The following is a 9,921-nucleotide window of genomic DNA, read 5'->3' on the forward strand; positions in this document are numbered from 1 at the left end:
TAAAAGCAGCAAGTGTCTGAAAAACATTACAACTTACATACAAAAACTTACAAAAGCACAAAAAAATACTTCAAAAACTCTCCACAGAAATAAATTTCACTTGTCTGATTGTTTATGTACAGATATGCATCTTTTAATGGTTTAAAATAAGAAAAATCTAGTTATTTCCATGCAGTGTCCAGAAAGAGAAGTTGTTCAGCTTGTAGGGCACCACAACTGCTTCCACCCACCTCCATCATCATCATCATATGAAATAACTTTTTGTCACAACAAAAAATAGTGGCTGGTAAAATATTTGAGTGGCTGGTAAAAAATTTCTTAATTTCCACCCCTGAATGGACACATGGATACACGTGCAGTTACACGATCGCCCGCCTTTCACGGCAGCGGCAGTAGCTATAATTAGCTTATCTTGTACTTCGTGTTTGTGGGACAGCAGGATTGATCAAAAACGCGGGGCTATCAAGGCCGTTTCTTTGCTGTAAAAACCGAAACTTGAAGCCACAAATATTGGCTCCACTCAGAAAATGTGAATTCAAGCAGGATGGAGGAGATCTTGATCGAGAAAAGCAATCTGACAGCTGTCAGTGAAACCTATTTCACTTCAAGTTCACACACACACAACACACGTGTCAATTATAGCTGTGGTGAGCTGAGCAGTAGTGAACTGATTGGGTCACATCTTTTGCCCCTGCAGCCCCTGTCAGCAGCAGACAAACAATAAAGTGGACATCACCTGACAGAGAGATATGCACAAACATACACAAATCACACATACAGTATGCACGCTCCAGTCAGGGCTGGATGGCTGTCTGGGAAGATGCACAAAGCAGCTGAAGGGCACAGAAATAAATAACTTTTCCTTTAGTTTTTCACCAAAACATTAAAGTTCTTGTTGTAATCTTAATCTAACATGTTTCAGTTTATCCTGAGATGAAAAGTTCAGCTCATAATTTGTTTTTTTTTTTTGTGCTTGAATTAAAGCCCCTTTCTCACGTCGGATGAAACTCGTAGAAACTGTGCCGGTGATGATTAAAACAGGACCCTGTGTTGTTCAGCTGCGGTCTGATTACTCTTCCTATTGTCACCAAACCACAGGATGTATCACTTCCCCAGTCGTCTAAAAGCAGACTTCTTCATGCTACAGTTTAAACTAATATCCTTGTATATCCTTAATATCCTTTAATGCATACTTGCCAACATTTGGGAATGTCAATGTGGGACAACATACACACACATTCACATTTTAATTATTACATTATCTGTGTTTAAGTCTGTCTGCCCAAATATATACAGTTGGATATAAACAGCTTATCTATTCATCAGCTGATCATGTCTTTAAAACATCACTCCCAGAAATCCACACAAACATCATAGATTCAACAGAATTTTCCTGAATTCTGATCAATTAATTTGAATTAAACACATATCATAGTTGCTCTCAAGTTTGGATCTTTCTCTCCATCCTCTCAGCTGTTAGATTGTAAACACTGATCAGTAAACAGCTGGAACTTGTTATTTATTAGCTAACCTGAATATTTCCAGGCCTCCTCTTGATGCTCAGACACAACTTCCTGCTGTCTTTCAACCACTTCCTGCCTCCATCTTTATCTTTCTGCCTCTCCATCTTTAGCTCTCTGTCATCAAATGACACATAACTTTCTCTCCTCTCTGCTGGGAGATTGACAGCTGTCGGTGCTTGGGGAAGTGGGCGGGGCTTACGGCACGCTGCAGAATGAGTGCTATGAATGAATGCTAGAGGGATCTGAAAACTCGCTAAATATAGCAACAAAAAGGTCGTGTGTGTGTATTTTTTTTTTGTGGGAGAAATACAAAGTTGGCGTGTGAGGGCCAAATGCGGGACAAGGGACAAGGGGGCTAAATACGGGACTGTCCCGCCCAATGCAGGACGGTTGGCAAGTATATAATGCCTTAAAAATAACTTTATGCGAGAGCAAATGCAATATCACAAAATGTCACACTCAGAGTATGTGTTGTGAATGACTCTCAGCTATGACCACAGCGAATTTAAGCTCAATGTCTCCAAAATTTACTGAATTATAGCCAGTTTTGTGTTGGCTGTCCAAACATTTATAAGATATTTATCATTCGCCTTCACTTTTCAGCAGTGGGAGATAAAAGTTCCCCTTTTTAGCTCAGATATAAAATGTCTGTTCAGTAAAACGGGCAGGAACAAATCGCCATCGCTCAAAGGCAGGACCGAACCATGCTGGACTTCATCATTAGAATAATACAGATCAGAGACTAAAGAACACAAATAAAAACGGAGAATTAAAAGGATGCAGCAAACAGAAAGAAAGGGCCGAGAGAACAGTGCAACAAAAGATTTTACCAGAGACCGAGCAATAAATGAAGACAAAGTGATAAAGAGTGCGCTTGCATGTGTGTGTTTTGGTTATTAGAGGGTTCTGATTGTCTTGGCATCCTATCAGGTGGCATCAAACCCATGCGCGATCTGGAGAGGGAACTACAAAGTGGATCCTGGGGCCTGCAGAAGGAAGCCTTTTTGATCGCACTAATTAAAAGCCATTTTGTTTAAAACAAACAGACACACGTCTAATTGGCTCTTTTCCATAAAAAAGGGAAGGATGTTGAAAGTGGAAGAACCCATCACAGAGGGAGGAAATGTGTGTGTGGATCAGAGGGAAGCTGTGCTAAACTTGGCATGTACACAGTTTCTGCACTGACATGTAGGCTTGGAAGCACACACACACATATTGTATGAATAGATATTACGAGTCTAAGACAGGATCATGGGTGATAATGACAAGAAAACACATAAAAGCTTTTTTTGTTGAACATTTAGTGAAAATTAAAATTTCTGTCATTTAATAGATTTTTTTTTGGTTTGGTTTAACTTAAAATGCACACACACACACTCATATTTAAACAGAGGTTTGTTAATAAGAATGTTAGTTAGATGTTAGTTAATTAAATTAAACCAGCATTCGTTGAAGGAAGTTTTAAACAAAGACCTCATAATCTGTTAGCACTCAGACGGTGTCATGGACAGGACTCTCAGCGACTACCACATCAAATTTGAATGCAGCAAATGCTAAATTTAGTGAGTTATAGCCATTAGCTGGGGCATCTAGTTGACTCCAACAGGTAACGGGAAAAGTTGAAAAAAAGAAAACAGATTCGGGATGATCCGTTAGCGCTCCGAGCGCGTGTTGAGAATGACTCTCGGCTACTACCACACCAAGTTTCAGCTCAATAGCTGCAAAACTGAGTTATTGCCGTTTTTGTGTTTTTTCTAAAGTGAGCTGGCTGTGGCGGCCATCTTGAATTGGGAGTTTTAGATCAAAGATCCTGAACGATCTGTTAGCACTCAGACAAGCTCATTGGGATGATTCTTAGCTACTACCACACCAAATTTTATCTAAATATCTGTAAAATTCCCTGCACTATAACCACTTTTTGATGGCTAATGTCAATTAGCTGTGGCAGCCATATTGAACTGCATCGGCTCCAAAAGTTGCATGTAAAATGTCCAATGCTTATTTCCTGAGCGTTTCATTATACTCTGCCCGGTAGTGCATGAGATATTTTGCTAACACAGCCACAAAGAGGCAAATACATGGCGGCAGACAATAAATATGTTGAAAAAGTAAATTACCACCAAATTTAGTCATTTGATATTGTATTTTCTTTCATTTTAAATCAAGTAAATCACTGTTTACTGCTCAAATCGGATGAATAAGACCGAATAATGTGACTTTTTATTCTCTAATTTTATCGTAAAGTTACTCGTACCTTACTGTGCATGAACTCTCTGAGATTTTTCTGTCTCTGCTTCTGGGAAGGGAGTATTGTCGGTTTAAAATAAATGGAATCGAATCGTGACACAAAAACCGACGACTCCCAGCCTTTCCCTTTGTGCGGATTACTATACTGCTAAAAAAGGCCCGGTAAAATATCTGGATGCACCTAAACTCAAAGAAAAAAGTTTGGCAAACACGTGCAAGTCGTGCAAAATATTACGACTGGACCCCTGACTCGAACATGTAAACATAATTTCAGAAATATGTGAGCTATGTGATACATGTCAATAAATAATCAGGAGTCTTTTTTTTGGCTCATACGATCCATTATTAATTTAATTTTGCATGGACCCTTATTATTATGTTTGGGGTTGTTTTTTCACATTGAGCAAATTAATGAGGTAAACGTAATGATCTATGATGATCAAAGGATATCAGCGTTGGGCGAAGTATAGCCACCAATTAGTAAAACAAGCACAGGAAAGGGACTAAAATATGCACCAATGAGCTTGATGAAAAGACGGGGTCAGAGAGAATGGACTAATTTCACAAATGAAACGAAGTGAACCAAGTCGGGCCTGTGTGTGTGTGTTCCAGGAGGAGGTGGGGTGTGTATACGGGTCATGTTTGGATTCCCCCTGGGTCTGTGAGCAGAGAGAGGGAGAGAGAGGTCCCATAAGAGCAGCGGGAGACGAGCTGGCTTCACTTTGATAACAATAATAAGGTATTTCTCTCTCCCTCACTGTCTCCCCGTTTTTTAAAATCCCGCTTTGGCACAACAAGCACTGCCGCGCTCGTTTGATCCATGAAAGATGCTTGTTACGGCTTTTTTTTTTGTTTGTTTGTTTTGTTTTTGAAGAGATTGATGCACAAAGGAACGCAAGAAAAGAAGTTTGGAATTAGGCGGCCTCTGTCCATCTTGGACTTTAGTTCATTAAAAAAAGCCTCAAAGGGTGTACTTTTTACTGCCTGATACCGGGAACAGCGGGCGATCATGTAACTACATGTGCCCGTTGGTTTGTTTGCATGTCTGTTAGCAAAAATAATCACATGAACAACTGCAGAGGTTTCAATGAAATGCTCAGTGGATGTGCAACTACAACCAGTTAGCTTTTGGAGTCAACCCAAATCTAAGATGGCCGCCACAGTCAACTGAGCTAAAATTTGGTGAGGTAGTAGCTGAGGTTGAGCCACAGCTATTCGACCTTGGCCAACACAAATCAGTCAGTTTTACAAATACTGACACATTTCTCAGACCCTCCAGGATTTTGCGATGTTGCAATCGCAACTATTAACGCAAAATCAAGCAAACCCCGCGAAATCGCAACTTCGCCCAAAACACCACAACTTTCCCGCAACTTTAACCCAATATTTATTGTTTCTAAAGTGATTCTAGTGTCTTCTTTGTGGGTTTGTGTAGCGTGGAATACAAAATAACCCCAAATAACTCAGGAAGAAGACACGTGACGTCACTTCCTGTTAACATCAGAATGCCGGGAGCGTGCAGGAGCAGCGACCGAAGCCAAAATGTGCGCTAATGCTTCACATTTGCCCACAAAGATTTCAGCAAACCAGTTTACTCCCCAGCTGCAGCTGTTTTGCACGTCCTGCAGTGTAATCATGGAACATAAACGCATCGACAAACACTTTGTGTCTGCAAAACATGTGAGGAGAGCTGCAGACCAGGGACAATCCAGAAATGCTCATGAATGTCAGTTTAGAAGCTATCAAAGTTCTCAAATAAAGCACCTTTTGAGAATGTCAATGTTTGTTGGTGATTATCTTACAAAACTAGGAAGGATTTTTGGTTTAGATATTAAAAGTTATGTGTTTTTATTGATTTTAGTAAAAAAAAAAAAAAATCGCAACTTTTAGGAAAATGCGCAGCGAAATCCTGGAGGGACTGATTTCTGGGGTGGTAGTAGCTGAAAGTCATCCCCCACACGTTCTCTGAGCGCTCTTACTTCACACAAGGTCTCACAAAATTGCACCTTTCGTCATTTACAACCAAAAGGGAAACAACTCGTGAAGTGATCTTGGTTTAAATCTCTGGCATGGGAGTTTGCGAAACGTTATCAGACATTCACGGCACCAACGGCCCCTGAGATTTGTTTATTGTGGAACTTAAGGAATTTAAAGACAAATTATGATAAGAAACTTACAGAAGTCCTTTTGGCAATTGCTAAGAAATGGAAATCAGACGCCCCCCTTCCAATTAAAATGTGGATTCGCGAAATCAATAGCTGTGTGACTCTAGAAAAAATAACCTATCGGATGGAGAATAGAAGTAAGACGGTTTATAAAGTATGGCAGCCATTTTTTAAAGGTATATGCAAAATTTACCAGCACATTGGATTGACTGATCATCCCGTAATCGAGCTGGACTCAATAGTCTAAAAAAAAAAAAAAAATCTCTGGCACAAAAGGCGATTCCTTCAAGAAATGCTAGGTCTTTAATTCTGTTTGAGTTTCCAGCTGACTGTGATTATATTTTCTTAATTTAATCAAACATGAGCCACGGTGACCTGGAACATATGCCTCTGAGATGAAATTGCAACATTCTCCAGTCTCCATCGCTGGAAGTATCAGCAGCAAAACTAATAATTTATCTTTTCTTTTAGAGATTCAAACCTCACGACAATGCAGTTTCCAAATGCAGTTAAATAAGATAATCATGCATGGGTACAAAGCTGTGATATATGTGGGTTTTTGAGTTGGTACTCTCTTCAGAATCACGCTCTTCAGCACAGAAAATGATTATTTGTGTCTGACCGTACAATTCCTATCCTGTATTTTCCACTTCAGGCACTTGCCTTGGTTCTACAACCAAAACCAAACTCCCCTTCACGTCAACTAAAATTTCAGCAAAGCTGTAAAACTCTTCGACTCTCTCATTTTATTCCTTTTTAAGTCACACAAACCTGCTCTGATAGAGCGAGAAAAGGAGGATTAGCTCCACTAAGCCTCCACATGTTGAAGGATTTGTTTACAACTGTCTGTCTTGTACAAGATCAACACCCTGTTAAAGCAGTCGAATATAAAGATTCCTCACCTGAGCCCTGGTTTTTATAGTGCTTGTGTGTAGACGGGTATATTTGTGTTTGGGTGCGAGTGCTGCGTGTGGAAACAAGATGGAGAAAAGGGAGCGTATCTCATCAAAAGCATTGTGAAAGTACCACTGAAAGACTGACAGATGTCTCTCTCCGTCTGACTCTTACCTGCGTCTAACAATGTGTTTTGCTCCGTGGGCCTCAGGATATCCAAACAAACGCACAATCGTGTAACCAACAAGCCTTGTTTGTGTGTGGTTTTTTTTGTTTTTTTTTCAGTGTGCAGTGCCATGTTGTCATCGCTGTCTTAAAACAGAGCGGAAACCAATCCCTGATGCTATGGACTGATAACAACATCCACCGCTGCCAAGCTCCCACAATAACAAATGGTGGGCAGCTGCTGCTGATACTGTACAACTGTAAATAACAGATGCATTTCACATTAAAAGCAGATACAGAATCTCTCAACAAAAGGCCACAGCTGCTTCTTCAAAAAATAAAAAAAGCTTTAAGGAAGTCTGAATATAGACGTGCAACTTGTCGGAAATCCAAAACGAGATCATCTTACCTGTCCTGTTTGTCGTGTACGACGGGAACGCCGATTTATAGATCTCTAAAAGCAACAAATTGTATCAAAAATGTATCATCTAGACGAGTTGGGACCAAGTGGAGGAGCGTCTCGAGAAGATCTACAGAAATAATCGAGTTAAAGTCAAATGCATATTTAGCCTTAAATGTTACAAAAAGAGAAGCACAGTGGTGAGAAAACAGCTAAAAACTATTAAAGGTGTAGGATTCTTTAAAGGAATGCATATCGCAGAAGTTGTAGACGTTGCATTAAAGATCTGTTATTGCTGTACCAACCGTCTGGATCTGCATCCCCAGAACCAGAACCAAACGAGGAGAAGCAGCTTTCAGTTTCTATGCATCACAAATTTGGAACAAACTTCCAGAAAACTGTAAAACAGCTGAAACACTGGGTGCCTTTAAATCTCAACTTAAAACCCACCTGTTTAGAGTTGCTTATGGCTAAATTAGGGTTAGAGTGGGTTTTTGATGTCTTCTTACTGTTTATTCAATGTCACATGCTGCTTTTATTTTGTTTTTTAATTATGTAAAGCACCTTGAAATGCCTTGCTGCTGAAATGTGCTATACAAATAAAATTTGATTGATTTATTGATTGATTGCATGATGTAAGACTCTCAGCTACTACCACATCAAATTTAAGCTCGATGTTTGTAAAACCGACTGGTCAGTCGGCCATGGCAGCCTTCTTGTATCGAGTCCACTCCAACAGATGTTCATTTAATTTCCGAGGGTTTTATTAACATTTACCCGGTGGTTCATGAGACATTGTGATAACAGACAGAAACGCACGCGCACTGACACAGGCAAATACATGGCTGCCTGTCTTTCATGTAGGCGGGTGATAATAAAAGCTTGGACCAAGCTCTGTTGAGAAATAAATGTCACACTGGAAATGGAATGTCAGACCGACATGACAGAAGATTTGCTGTAAATGCTCATTTTTGAGCAGAAAAAGGGAAGCGATTTCTCCGGTAGAAGGAAAAAAAAATCTTAATTTACATCTGAAGCGTCGATAAACGTAAATCTGACAACTACAGAATGAACTGCAGTGTCTGAAAGTGTCAAAAAGAGAAAAGCAATGTGTTTGAAGTAACTCTGTGAAACCAGCACATACGACTTCTGTTGAAGTTAAGTTTCTGCAAGTGAAAGATTTCGTGTCACGTCAGAGTAAAGCTCCATCTTCCCCTTTAATTCGTGCTTTTCGAGAGGCAGGGTGATGATTGGTGGAAAAAGCCTCCCTCGGTCCAATCCCCGAGCCCCAACGGGCTGTAAAACAAACGACTGGAGGAGGACCGGCACACACTCCTCGCACTGTTCTACTCTGAGAGTCCTTCCCTCCGCTGCAGCAGCCGACAGAGCCACGACTCTTATCTCTGCTCCCGAGAGCTTCCCAAACTTTGCCGTGTTTGGAAGTCTGAATAAATCCGCGGCGACTTACCGGTGAAGTGTTGGGAAGGAGCGTCTGATCCCTCTGGTGCTGCTGGTGTCCTCCGGGGGGAAGGCAGGGAGGTGATGGAGTTTGGGGAGGCTTGCCGCCGCCGCTGCTGCTGCTGGTGATGGTGGTTTGGGTGCTCACGTTGATTTGTGTCACTTCTCCGTCGCTCCCTCGCCACTCCACCTCTTTCTCTGCTCGCGCTCCCTCTCTTCACTTCACTTCATATGACACACAAACATCAGCGCACACACCCAAAACACACACACACACAAATTTAGGCTAATTACAGAAAGCTCTCTCCAGTGCAGCCACCAACTTCACAGTAAAACAACTTCCTTCCCGTTTTCTCCACTTCTACCACACAATCGGACAGAAGATTAACATTAAAGGTGAAAGGAAATAAAATGTCAGCCCATTTCTCTGATTTAAAACATCAATAATTTCTTTTTAAGAGTTTCTGTGTCTAAATCTCGAAGTGAGGTGGTTGTGTTGGTGGCGTAGAAGGAGGCGGGGCCAGCTGCGGAGGTTACTGTCGCCGTGTTTATCAGGGGAAATGGAAGCAGAAGAAGAAGGTTTGAAGACACGTTTCGTTTTGGGATTTGGTCTGATGAGGCTGTCGGGGACGATGATGTCACACGGTCTGCGAGGAGTTTCCCGGAGGGTCGGACAGCGGGAGGCGGCCGGTGGCGGTCCAGACAGCAAGAGGCGGTGGTTCTCAGGTGGCCCTGCAGTCAGTCTCCAGACTTTGGGTTGTAATTTTAAACAAACCACATCTATCAAACTAGGGCTGCAACAACGAATCGATAAAATCGATAAAATTCGATAATTAAAAGCGTTGGCAACAAAAGTCATTATCGATATGTGTCGCGCAATTTATGCGTCACTAACGTTGTCGCGGAAACGGTGACGTCACCCGCAGCGCGTTTGCTGAACAAACTCCGTCCCAAATATAAGTCATTGCTCCGTCCGCTCCATATGATGATGAAGAAGCTACGGCTCCTCTTCCTCACTGCAAACTTTCTTTCTGCTACTCCATTACCGTTTTGGGGGGCATGTTTTACT

At 41.3% G+C, this 9,921-nt stretch overlaps 1 protein-coding gene across 12 annotated transcripts in view; it reads right to left on the bottom strand.

The window, feature by feature from the left end:
- sox5 (SRY-box transcription factor 5) overlaps nt 1-9,921 on the bottom strand; it is a 291,505-nt gene that overhangs the window by 274,193 nt on the left and 7,391 nt on the right. For all 12 annotated transcript variants that reach the window (XM_037981187.1, XM_037981185.1, XM_037981190.1 and 9 more), the window contains exon 3: nt 8,863-9,077. The gene's annotated coding sequence lies outside the window, so the exon portion shown is untranslated. The remainder of the gene's footprint in view (nt 1-8,862; nt 9,078-9,921) is intronic.

Source organism: Kryptolebias marmoratus, linkage group LG18 (assembly GCF_001649575.2).
Source record: "Kryptolebias marmoratus isolate JLee-2015 linkage group LG18, ASM164957v2, whole genome shotgun sequence".
NCBI lineage: Eukaryota > Metazoa > Chordata > Actinopteri > Cyprinodontiformes > Rivulidae > Kryptolebias > Kryptolebias marmoratus.